At 44.9% G+C, this 11,992-nt stretch overlaps 1 long non-coding RNA gene across 1 annotated transcript; it reads left to right on the forward strand.

Moving 5' to 3' along the window:
• Positions 1–741: 741 nt before the first annotated feature.
• On the forward strand, positions 742–3,944 carry LOC142889963 (uncharacterized). Its single transcript, XR_012927031.1, has 3 exons — positions 742–789; positions 888–1,394; positions 3,262–3,944. It is a non-coding gene; the product is annotated as an uncharacterized LOC142889963 (long non-coding RNA).
• Positions 3,945–11,992: the final 8,048 nt, after the last annotated feature.

Consider the following 11,992-nt stretch of genomic DNA (forward strand, 5'->3'; position numbering starts at 1 on the left):
GCCCCCTCCCTCTCCTGCGAACGACCAGGAGTTTTCTAACCGTGTAAACTTTCTGGCCATCATCCAGGAAGCGAGGAGGCGGTGGTGACTTTGAGGCGGGAACCAGGGAACTCTCCTTGGCAGGTTTCAGGTTGGAGACGTGGAAGGTTGGGTGAGTTTGCACATTCTGGGGTAGACTGAGGCGAACTGACACAGGATTAATTACTTTGGACTGCGGAGACAGTGACATAAACATTGTGTATGTGGTTGCGTTACATTTTAATTATGTAGAATAAAGTTTTTTGGGTGTCTAAACACACAAACAAGAAGGGAAAGAGCCAGAGAAAGGTTTTAGATTTTGAAGTGCAGATATTTAATTCCCTGTGAACTATTGTGTACTACTGTATGTGTGATATACTGTTTGTCCTTTTTACCATTTGGTTTAATGAATGATGTGTGATGTGTAAATTGTTTATACAAATAAAGTTTAGGGGGAAATGTAGAAGTGAGACGATAACTATACTATAAAGTATGAACAAACTAATTGCACAACACAGCAATGCTGCGATACTTTGCTTTCTGACCTCTGGATGATCTTCTGACCTTCTGCATGGTTTGAGGAGCACACAGTGTTCCTGGAAATGAAAACAGGGAAATGTCAGCACTCCAACTTTGTTTACAGAGGCAGAGTTGCTGTTGAAACTCCTGCTAGAGGAATTCTGGGCCGTGGTGCCAGCTGACTGATTGCCGCCAGAGGTTTTTTTTCCCAGCTCTCCAGCCGGCCGCCTCCTTGTATCAAGCATCCTACTGGTACGTGATTTTCAGCCTGATCACCAATTAGTGTCTTGTTTGTATAAACCTTCATTCCTGGCTCCTCCCTACCTCCCTACCCCACACACCCTGAGCAGAGGAGCCAGCTAGACTTGATCTCAAAAGCTCCAGCCAGAAACTCCAGAACCTCCAGAAGTTCCTTCCACCACACAGACCAGGGCTGCTGCCTTCAGAGGACAGAGGGAGGTACCATGAAGACTTTGGCCATGGTTGTCTTGGCTTTGCTGGCGTCTCTGCAGCCAGCGGCCGGCGCCAGGACTGACCCGGGAGCCTGCAAGCCAGTGACGGCCACCTTCTGCCAGGGTCTGGGCTACAGCACCACCATGCACACAACCGGCGCCACGGGATTCAACCTGTAACAGATCGGCCAGATGGTGGCGACAGCGCGTTCGCCTCACATCGCCACGGTCATGTGTCGCGTGGCAGTGCCGGAGTGCGGCTTGGACACCGACACCCGCCTGAAGCCCTGCAGGGCGCTCTGTGAGAAGGTCAAGACGGACTGCGAGGCGGCACTGAGAACCAAGCGGCTCTACTGGCCGATAAGGCTCCGCTGTGACACTCTACCGCAGTCCAACTGCATCCAGGTTGGTGGGTAGCAATAGCACAACCACTCGCTGTTAATGTTTGTCAACATCTGGGTACATGAACAAAAACAGAGTGTTTTCGATGAGATGGTGGGGGGTGTGGCCAGTTCAGCTGAGGAGCAACAACAGCATCGGGCTCTGTGTTTGGAGCTCGTAAGAGAAAAATGAGGCTGCATCATGGAAGGAAGGATCCCTCCTTACTTAGGAATGGAGGAAGGCAGGAAGGAAGAAAGGAAAGGAGAATGGAAGGAAGGAAGGAGGGAAAAAATTAACAAAGGAAGGAAGGAAGGAAGGAAAGGAGAAAGACAGGAATAAAGGAAAGTAGTAAGGGAAGGAAAGAGGGAGGAAAGGCATGGTTGAAGGAAGGAGGGAGAGAGGAAAGAGGGAAAGTAGGAAGGAAGGAAGGAAGGAAGACAGAAAGAAGGATGGTAGGAAGGATGGCAGAAAGGAAAGCAGGAAGTAAGGAAAGAAGAATGTAGGAAGAAAGGAAGGCTGCTATTTGTCCACCAACTCCCTTTTTGCTTCTTTGTTGTCTGGGCACAACACGCAGCAGCCACACCCAGGTACTGGCTATTTTTTCTTGTTTGATGCTCCATTAGAGTGAAGCGACTGCAGTTTTTTGGTCACCACACACCCGAGCAACGGGTCAGGCCTGCAACTTTTGTTTGTTTGTTCTTGGAATGTGTGCATCCTGTGGATATTGAGTCGTTTGCAAGTAAGTGCCGTAACAAAGAGAACCAAAGCAAAGTTATTAAAAAGCCGATTCAAGCTCTGAGGCTGTCCCGAGATAACCGGTCTCCTACCAGTACAGCCGACGCCTCAGTTAATTGTGGTGTTAAAAGAAGTTTTGCGGCTACACCACAGAGAGCAGGGATCCCTGAAGGTTTGATCGGCCCACCTAGTATAGCAAAGTTAAAAGTTGAAGGAGTCCCCTGTGATGCCCTGTGTGATGGTGGCTCACAGGTAACCATTATTTTTGAGCCCTGGTATAAAGAGCACTTACCTGACATCCCCATACAGCCTGTTTCCGGTTTGGATCTATGGGGCTTAAGTCAAGCCGAATCCAGCTATCCTTACCGCGGTTACATAGTGGTGGACCTGGAATATTCAGCCGATGTTACTGGAACCCCTCAGACGGAAACAGTGCTTGCTCTGGTTTGCCCCAGCCCTAGGACTGCTGAGCAGGTGGTCCCTATTATAGGTGGGACAAATACTAGTCATGTAAGAAGAATGGTGAAGCAATGTCGAGAAAGTGGCTTTGACATCACACAAACCTTGGGCCTACAAGCTGACTGCGCAGACTCAACTAAATCCGTTGCCTATTAGTGGTGAAGATGGCGAGATTGGCTGTCTGACATGGCGAGATCCAGGTCCAGGTCCTAACTCTGGTCCCTGGTAAAGATCTGCAAGTTGTCTGCAAGGTTGATTTGACTCGGCCTGTTGAGAAAGAGATACTGATGGTTGATTCACCCCCTCATCTTCTCTTCCAGCCAGTGTGCAACTGCAGCCCATGGTATTGCCTGGCCGTGCAGTGAATGTCAACAACTTCAGAATCTTTATTCGGAACCAGTCCCTCAAGGAGACAAGCATACCAGTAGGAACATCATCATTAAAGAGTCTTGCAGTCCCTATGCATCGTCAATTGTAATAGTAAGGAAGAAAAATGGAAAGATTTGAATATGTATTGGTTACAGGATATTGAACAGCCGTACTGTGCCAGATCAGTACACTATGCCTTGCATTGACAATGTGCTGGAATGTTTGTCTGGTAGCTGTTGGTTCTCTGTCCTTGATTTGAGAAGTGGTTATTACCAAATAGCCATGGCAGAAGAGGATAAAGAAAAAACTGCCTTCATTTTCCCTCTAGGATTCTTTGAGTTCGAGAGGATGCCTCAGGGAATCACTGGTGCACCAGCAACATTCCAAAGATTGATGGAAATAACAGTAGTTGACATGAACTTGCTTCAAGTCTTGGTATATCTTGATGATTTAATTGTGTTTGGAAGGTCCCTCGAGGAGCATGAGGAGAGACTTGTCAAAGTCCTGGACCGACTGGAAGAAGCCGGTCTGAAGATCTCCCTGGATAAATGTCAGTTTTGCCAGCCAAAGGTAAAACATCTTGGTCACATTGTGTCAGCTGAAGGTGTCTCACCAGATCCAGTAAAAATTGAGGCCGTTACAACCTGGCCTCTCAGCCAACTGACCTAAAGACTCTCAGGTCCTTTCTGGGTTTTTGTGGCTATTATCGCCGGTTCATAGCCAACTATGCTGCCATTGTGAGGCCACTTACAGAACTAACGAAAGGTTATGCTCCCACTCAGAAGAGTAGGAAAAATCACCAGAAAGATCCCACTAAAGGCTACTTGAAAGAGTGTGAACCCTTCGGAGAAAGATGGGCCCGGGCCTGTACAGATGCATTTCACGAGGTCATCCACTGTCTGACTCATGCGCCAGTTTTAGCCTTTGCAAACCCCGACAAGCCATATATTCTGCATGTGGATGCCAGCTTAAAAGGACTTGGAGCTGTCCTTTACCAAGAGTACAAGGAAGGGTTAATGGCCTGAAAATATCAGTGGAGATACAGAATTCTCTCAATTAAAATGCGAAAAGGACAAACTGGTCATAAAAGATGGACTACTGCAGAGACAGAGCACATGACCCTCAGGGGAAGAATTCACAATTGCACTTATTTTTGAGGGCCAAGATTGAGGGCCAAAGATTGAGGGTTAAGGGCGAAGGTTGAGATTGAGGAGTTAAGGGAAGAATTGGAATTGGCCCAAAGTCATTGAACAATGACTCCGGACACCTTGGGATTGAAAGAATGACTGATTTATTGAGGAGTAGGTTCTTCTGGCCCCAAATGTCAAAAGAGGCAGAGCAACATGTCAAGAACCGTGGAGAGTGCATCACCCGCAAAACACCTGCCCAGAGAGCCGCTCCTTTACATTAGATCCTGAGCAGTGAGCCTCTAGATCTGGTATGTATTGACTTTTTACCTATGGAACCTGACTCTAAAGGTATGACCAGTGTTTTAGTGGTCACTGATCATTTCATCCGTTATGCACAAGCTTTCCCATCAAAGAACCAAACAGCACAGACTGTAGCAAAGATCTTAGTCGAGAAATATTTCATACATTATGGTCTACCTGCCCGAATCCATTCAGATCAAGGAAGGGATTTCAAAAGTCGCCTGATCTACTTCAGTTGATGGGAATCTGTAAATCACGAACTACTCCATACCATCCGCAGGGTGATCCACAGCCTGAAAGGTTCAATCGAACTTTGCTGTCCATGCTTGGAACCCTGAGCCAAGAAAAAAGCATCAGTGGAGTCAGCATGTAGGATACTTGGTGCATGCTTACAACAGTACCAAGTGTGATGCAACAGGCTATTCACCATACTATTTAATGTTTGGATTTAAGGCCCCCACCTTACCAGTGGTAAGGTGGGGGCCCCAAGTAACTTCTTGCTTGGAGCCCCCACCTTACCAGTGCACGCTGAAAAAAATAGATTTTTGCACACATAAACGCACAATTTCCGGGAAATTTGAAATAAATACTAAACAAAGACATTAGTAGTTCTTAAAGTGAGGTCCAAGGACCACCAGAGGTCACTGAAAGCTCAAAAGCCTATGCCTATTAACAATTGTTGATGTAAATAATCTGACACCAACAAAGATATATAAAATATTAACTTTTCTTTATTAAAAGTGCAATACAAGTCATCTGAACTTTAAATTAAAAAAAATACGAACCTGAGTAAATAGATAACCTGAGAAAACCAACAAAGATATATAAAATATTAACATTTCTTTATTAGAAGTGCAATACAAATTATCTGAACTTTAAATAAAAAGAAATACGAATCTGAGTAAATAGAACAACAATTAAGGCCAAATCAAAAGAAAAATAAAATTGCAATATATAAAACAATTAAATAGTGGAAATAAATAATGTCAAATGAAATAAAAAGAAAGTACAAAGTTAGTCTTGGCAAAATTCTCAATGTAATGCTAGTGCAATAATAGTAAACTGAAAATCACAGGGTAGCCACAGGTCCGCTGTTTTTAAAACTGGTGCTTACGAGCCTTGGCTTGTGCAAAAGCAGTCACAAGACTGTCAAGATCCAAGGACCTCCGCACATTGTGCTCTATGGAGATAAGAGCAAGTCCAGAAAGTCTGTCCTGCGACATTGTTGACCTGAGGTAGGTTTTTATTAGTTTCAAAGGCAGCAGTGAGGCAACAGTGACAGGTAGAGTAAGAAGAAGTCTAAGAGCAATGCTAAGATTTCCATAAAGATCCAAAAGCTGCTCCTTGTAGATGTAATCCAGCATCATTCCTGGACAGGAAGCTACAGCATCAGGAAATGTATGGATTGCAGCTGTTATCTCCAGAACCAAATCCTCACACTCTACATCATGTAGTGTTTTTTCCAGGTTCTTGCAGTTTTCTGTGAGTTTACCAGTCTGATTACTTTCTTTCATGTTTTCTTTAGAGAACAGAAAACCAAACAATCCGTAAACCTCTTCCATTTTTAAAAATCTATCATTCAAGCTGTTGAGGGCTGTGTCCACAAGGGGCAGAAAAAACTCTCCTAAACTGCTCATCTGGAGTGGATTGGGTTTCTTCTCTGCCCTCATACAGGAACTGGTGGGTTGTTTTTCGCTGTCTTTTTTCAGGAAAAGTCCTGTCGATCTCAAGTCCATTTTCCCTTAAATTCTCCAGATAGGCTCTCACTGCACTTGTTTCTGCTTGAAGTGTTTCAAGAGAAACACTTGGACTCTGTAGAATCTTGCTCACTCGGTTGATCTGATACAAAATATTATACCAGATCACAGTGCACAGTACAAACCTCCATGTCATGAGTTCAGCCTTTATGCTGGTTGCTGTGGACATTGTCTCAGAGAGAGAGTGCTTGTATGAGCTCTGGCAATTGGTAACGGACAAATTTCACACTGTCGATCCTGGCTTCCCATCTGGTCACTGACAACGATTTTACTGTCTCGTGCTTAACATGTTCCTGTAAAACTGCCCAGCGTTGCACAGAGGAGCTAAAAAGATTGTACAATCTTTGAAGAACACCAAAGAAGGAGATGAACACTATTGAAGATTTGGCAGCATCTGCTACAACCAGATTAAGAGTGTGACTGCTGCATGGGACACACAATGCCTTCTTATTCAGTTGCAATAATTTTGCTAGAACACCTTGTTTATGTCCCATCATGTTGCTCCCATTATCGTAAGATTGTCCACGGCAGTCTCTGATGTCCAAGTTGAGCTTACCCAACTTCTCCAAAAGTGTCTCACATAAACCTCTTCCAGTGGTGTCTTGAACATCAACAAATCCAACGAAATGTTCAGAGATAGATGTACCAACTGATGGCTCGCATTTCACCACTCTCAAGACAATAGAAAGTTGTTTGGCGTGGCTAATGTCGGGAGAACAATCCATTATGACAGAAAAGTACTTTTCTTTTTTCACCTGCCAGACTATGTCCTCAATTATTTTGTCTCCCACCAATGATATGATTTCGTTTTGAATTTCCTTGCTGAGGTAGTGCACCTTGGTCTGTTTGGTTTGAATCCTCCTCAAATGTTCATTCATGATTGGATCAAATTGTGCCATTAATTCCACCTGTGATAGGAAATTGCCATTATGTGGGTCATATAGAGCCTCTGTGTGCCCTCTTAAAGCGTGGTTTCTTTCAGCTAAGTGGCATATAATGGCAATCACTCTGTGTATTACACCTCTCCAGTGCTCTACCTCCAGATGCATCAAATCCTGGTTCATCTGAGGGAGAGTCATTCCCAATACGTTGCCGGAATGAAAAAAAGAGTTGCAGCGAGCTTATGAATTAGCCTCCACAACAGCTGACAAGGTTCACCAACAAAATAAAAAAGCCTATGATAAAAGAGTTGGGTTTCAATCTTTAGAAATTGGTGACAGGGTGTTAATGAAGAACTTGGGGCATAAAGGCAAACACAAGTTACAAGCCCGATGGAGTTCTATTCCCTATGTGGTAAGAGGAAGAATGCCCAATCTACCTGTATATAGGGTCAGTCCAGAACATGGTGACGCAGGCATCAAGACTCTTCATCGAGATCACCTCCTTCCCATTGGTCAGCTCGTGAGACTGCCGAAGTCGGAGTTGGAATCACCTGCCAGACTGAAGACCAGAGCTTCTCGTAAAAGTAAGAAGATTTCTCCTGCGCTTGAGCAAATCTCGCAAGATTTAGAGTCAGACTCATCCTCTGATTTTGAGTATTACAGCAGCCTCAGGTCTCACCGTCCTTGTATGAAAAACCGGACACAAAGGGCTCAGAATGCTGCAGAGCAGTTGCTGAGTGTGAATATACAGGCTGATGACAAGAGCCCTGGGCAGACAACTGAGATTTCTGAGGAAGACAAGTCTGAGGAAGAGGTCCTAAATGAAGAACATCAACATTCTGGCCTTGAGTCTGCAATAGATTCAGAACAAGAGGATGCTGGCCAAGAAGAAGTTATGAACATCTATAGAGGAGAATCTCCTAGAGAAGAAGATAGGGTCAGTAGCCCAGAAAGCAGAATTGAAAAGACCACTGAGACCCATCCCAAAAGAGCAGTGAAACCAGTTGTCAAATTGACATATGACAGGTCCAAAGACCAGCCCATCATTATTATAAACCGGGGTATTGTCATCAAAATAGGAGAGAGTTAAATACACTTCTCCCTTCTTGTTGTAGTTCTGCTGATGACATCAGACATTTAGAAGGGGGGAGGTGTAGCCCATGGATATATGAATATATAAATACCTACATACATAAACTAGTTAAATAAATAGATATGGTTCTAAGGATATTATTATTATTATTATTATTATTATTATTATTGCAAACTTGTGATTGTAAGAAGAAGAGTATTGTGTATTATGAATGGTAAAACTGTTTTATTTTTTTTTGTGTTCATGGTTGAAAGATTGTTTTCAGCTGTGGTAATGTGGACATGGACAATGGTATAAGGAGGGAAGAAGAAGCAGCAGGTAGACTGATTGAACGCAGGTGCGCACGAATGCAGGGGAATGCCGACGGGAGCCAGGACGGGAGAACAGCGACGGAGCCGCCGTACAGGATTACCGCAAGTATTTTCCAGCGGAGGGGAGTTGTCGACGACGACGTCCGCCCGAGGTCTAGTAGGCACATTCCAATGCTCCGTCCACTCATTTGTCCAATGAGTGGAGAAAGCAATGGTGGAGAAGCAGCTAAACCAGCAGCCCCCTCAACCACTGGAGAGCGCTCAGTGCTGAGCCGCAAGCCAGCTCCAAAGTTCGAAGCTCCTTGCGCTCGGCTCCACTGCCACCGCTATAGCCCTGCCACCTACCGGGCACAACACGCAACAGCCACACACAGGTACTGGCTTTATTTATTTTTTTATTTGTTTGATGCTCCATTGGAGTGAAGCGACTGCAGTTTTTTGGTCACCACGCACCGAGCAACGGGTCAGGCTTGCAATTTTTGTTTTGTTTGTTTGTTCTTGGAATTGTGTGCATCCTGTGGATATTGAGTCATTTCCCTTGTAAAAGAGATTTTGAGTTGAAGGACTGTAGAACACGGTTTTAATTTCTGTGTTAAGTAAAGAAGTGTTTTGTTAGTTTCTCAGTAGATTTATTTCTTTAGGTTTAGGTCTACTTTAGGTTTTACCCATTACTGAACCTTACAGAACTTGGGGCCCCATCTACACGCATAGAAGGTAGACGGGCTACATTTGTTTAATGTGTTAGGGATGAATCATGTGTTGTCTGAGGAACACGGTGGTAGAAAAACAAGTGCTGCTGGTGTAGTGATTCCCACTGCCTCTGCACTCTGAACACACAGCTCCACAGCTAATGTGTGCACAAGACGGCAGTGTCACTAACCAGGGCTATCCCACCGAGGGCAGAGAAAAAAACAAAGAAGAGGGAAGATGAAGAGAAAAAACGGAACAATAACAGGGGTATGTTTTCACGTCTTAAACAGAAAACATGGCAGATTAAAGGGGACCTATGATGCTTTTCCACTTTTCTGAGCTTTAAAAACTGTTACAATGTTGAACCCTATCATCAAACGATCTCGATATAGTTAAATAATGACGTTCATGCGTTTGGACGTGAGCCCTGCAAATTGTTGGGTATGGTTCTAAACGCTCAGTTCACAGAGATTTTTTCAACACTGGGCACGGCGTGACGCCACGGTGTGCCGGAGCTCCTTTCATGGCCAGGCTCCGGCACCCTCTCGGACTGGTTCCGCCCTCCCCCGCTCTGCCCCGGAAGTGATTCAGCAATGCACTGCTCCAAGAAAATGTTTTTTTTGGTGTCAGGGAAATTAAAAAATATAAAATAAAAAATACCGAGCCACTACCGAAGCACCAAGGACCACAACCGTCGGAGTGGAACGAACAGAGAAAATGTTGGAGGTTTGTCAGCCTAATATGCGGAAGCGATGGAACACCGGTCTGCAGCCAGACCCCTCTCGTCCGGTCGGCAACGGGAGTGAGACGGGCTCGACTCGGCCGGTGAACGACGAGAGAATAATCAACCACGGCAATATTTGAAAACATGTATTTGTGAGTGTATTGTGACCTCAAGCAACATTAGTTTTAAGACTACTTGCAACGTACAACCGCTGAATCGCGTTGATGAGCTGTTAGCCACCACCGCTAACTCCGTGCTCTGCTTGTTATATGTGTTGTGTGTTCGCTGGCAGTGAAACTGAAGAGGCAGCGACTTTGACTCGCAAGTTTCACTCCTTATAGCGATGTTCACGCTGCCAGCATGGTAACATCAGTTGTGAAGAGCTCTTCCTGCTTTGTGCTTGGTGTGGACGTAAATTGTGCAGATATTCTTGTCTAATAATAAATGACTATGACTGAAGTGATCGTTTCAGCGTACATATTTTCTCTGCTCGGACAGTGTTTTGATACAAGTCAACAGTACGAAACGAAATCATTCTAAGCCCTATTAAAATGTCTCGCAAAAATACAAAACAAAAACACGGTCAGTACACAAAGTAAAATATATTTCCGGGGACACGGAAGGCACAAAAAAGGTACAGGGACCTTCGGTCCGCCTTGCGGCCATAACTCAGCCCGTGCTGGGTCTGTACGAAGCTGGATTAGCCGGTAAACAGCTGCTAAAGAGTGAAACCTTCACGACGATAAGTGTTTAAATTGTGCCTGTTTCGTAAAGTTTGCCGTTTACTCTTCACTCCCGCACCGGCAAACTGAGGAAGTGAGGCTCAGCAGCGACGACGAGTGTGACCCAGGGCAGGGGCGTGCACCGGTGAGGCTGGGGTGGAGTGAAGTGAAAGAGCGTGTTCACGGGATGCAGTAAATACGAGGAAACGAGCCGCGAGATACGCAAATCTAAAAAGCTTTCAGCGCGGAAAATCGTGGGTTGCTGCTCTGGAGGGGCCAGATATCAAATACAAAAGCCCGAAAATGAGTATAATAGGTCCCCTTTAACAACAAGTCACAAACAATAAGTCTTGATTGAAATTTTTTTGTCCACAACAAAAAAGTTCTGATGGCAGAGAAGTATATTTAGTCAGCTTGCAGTAGGTGTGTAAAGGGTCAATCATGACTAACAGACACCCTGAAATTAAATGTTGCTCCTTGCTCCCTGGAGGTCTGGGTCTCTTGGAGGCTTTGCCACCCTGGAGGTCTGGGTCGGCACCATCTCCAAGAACTTAAGACAAATCCGCCAAGGCACAATCATTTCTGTAGGATCCGTGGAGGGTCACAAGGTTTGTGTTTTCCAGCGTCACAACTCACAGATGCCCGGGACGTACCAGCCAATCACGGTGCCTTTGTGCACAGGGCTGCCTTACAACGAGACCTTCTTGCCAAACCCCCTCGGCCAAATGCAGCAGGATGAAATCGGCTTGGAGATTCACCAGTATTACCCGCTGGTCAAAAGGGGGTGCTCCCCTTACCTGAAGGACTTCCTGTGCTCGGTGTACACCCCCAAATGTGTCTGGAAGACCCTTACCCCCCCCCCCAGCAGGAGTCTCTGCGAGCAGGCGCGATCTGGCTGCGAGCCGAGGCTGAACCTCTTTGGCTTAAAGTGGCCCAAATGGTTACCCTGTGAGTCCCTTCTTCTCAGGGCAGTAGACCCGAGTGGAAGGTTGACCTGACCTGTGAGTAACCTACACTCCTGTGTAGCTTCACTTTGAGGCACGACTGTCAGTGTGCTACTCTCTGCGCCCACCTGGCCTCCATTTAAAAAAAAAAAAAAAAAAAAAATTTGAGGGGTGTGTGTAGTCTTACATTTTCTTTTCATTTGTGTAAAGTACCATTTCAGCTGTAGTGTTTTTTTTTTTTATTAAAGAGCCATGTAAATAAAGATGGTTTGAGCACGCACACAAATTGTCCCATTTGAAAAGATGAAAGAAGCCCGTAATGTAATTAAAAAATTTATAATAAATCCAGGAAAATACAGTGTATGATTTTCAAATAATTTAATTGTATCAAGGTGCAGAAAATAAGCATTTGAACAACAACAAACGTGCACAGTCTCCAACAAAGCGCTACTTCTTATTTAGACCTTATCAAATAAAATTCAATTAATCGCACAGTGGGCACAAAAA

The sequence above is a fragment of the Nelusetta ayraudi genome, unplaced genomic scaffold, assembly GCF_046127955.1.
Source record: "Nelusetta ayraudi isolate G7.1 ecotype Tasmania unplaced genomic scaffold, CSIRO-AGI_Nayr_v1 ptg000003l, whole genome shotgun sequence".
In the NCBI taxonomy this organism is placed as follows: Eukaryota; Metazoa; Chordata; class Actinopteri; order Tetraodontiformes; family Monacanthidae; genus Nelusetta; species Nelusetta ayraudi.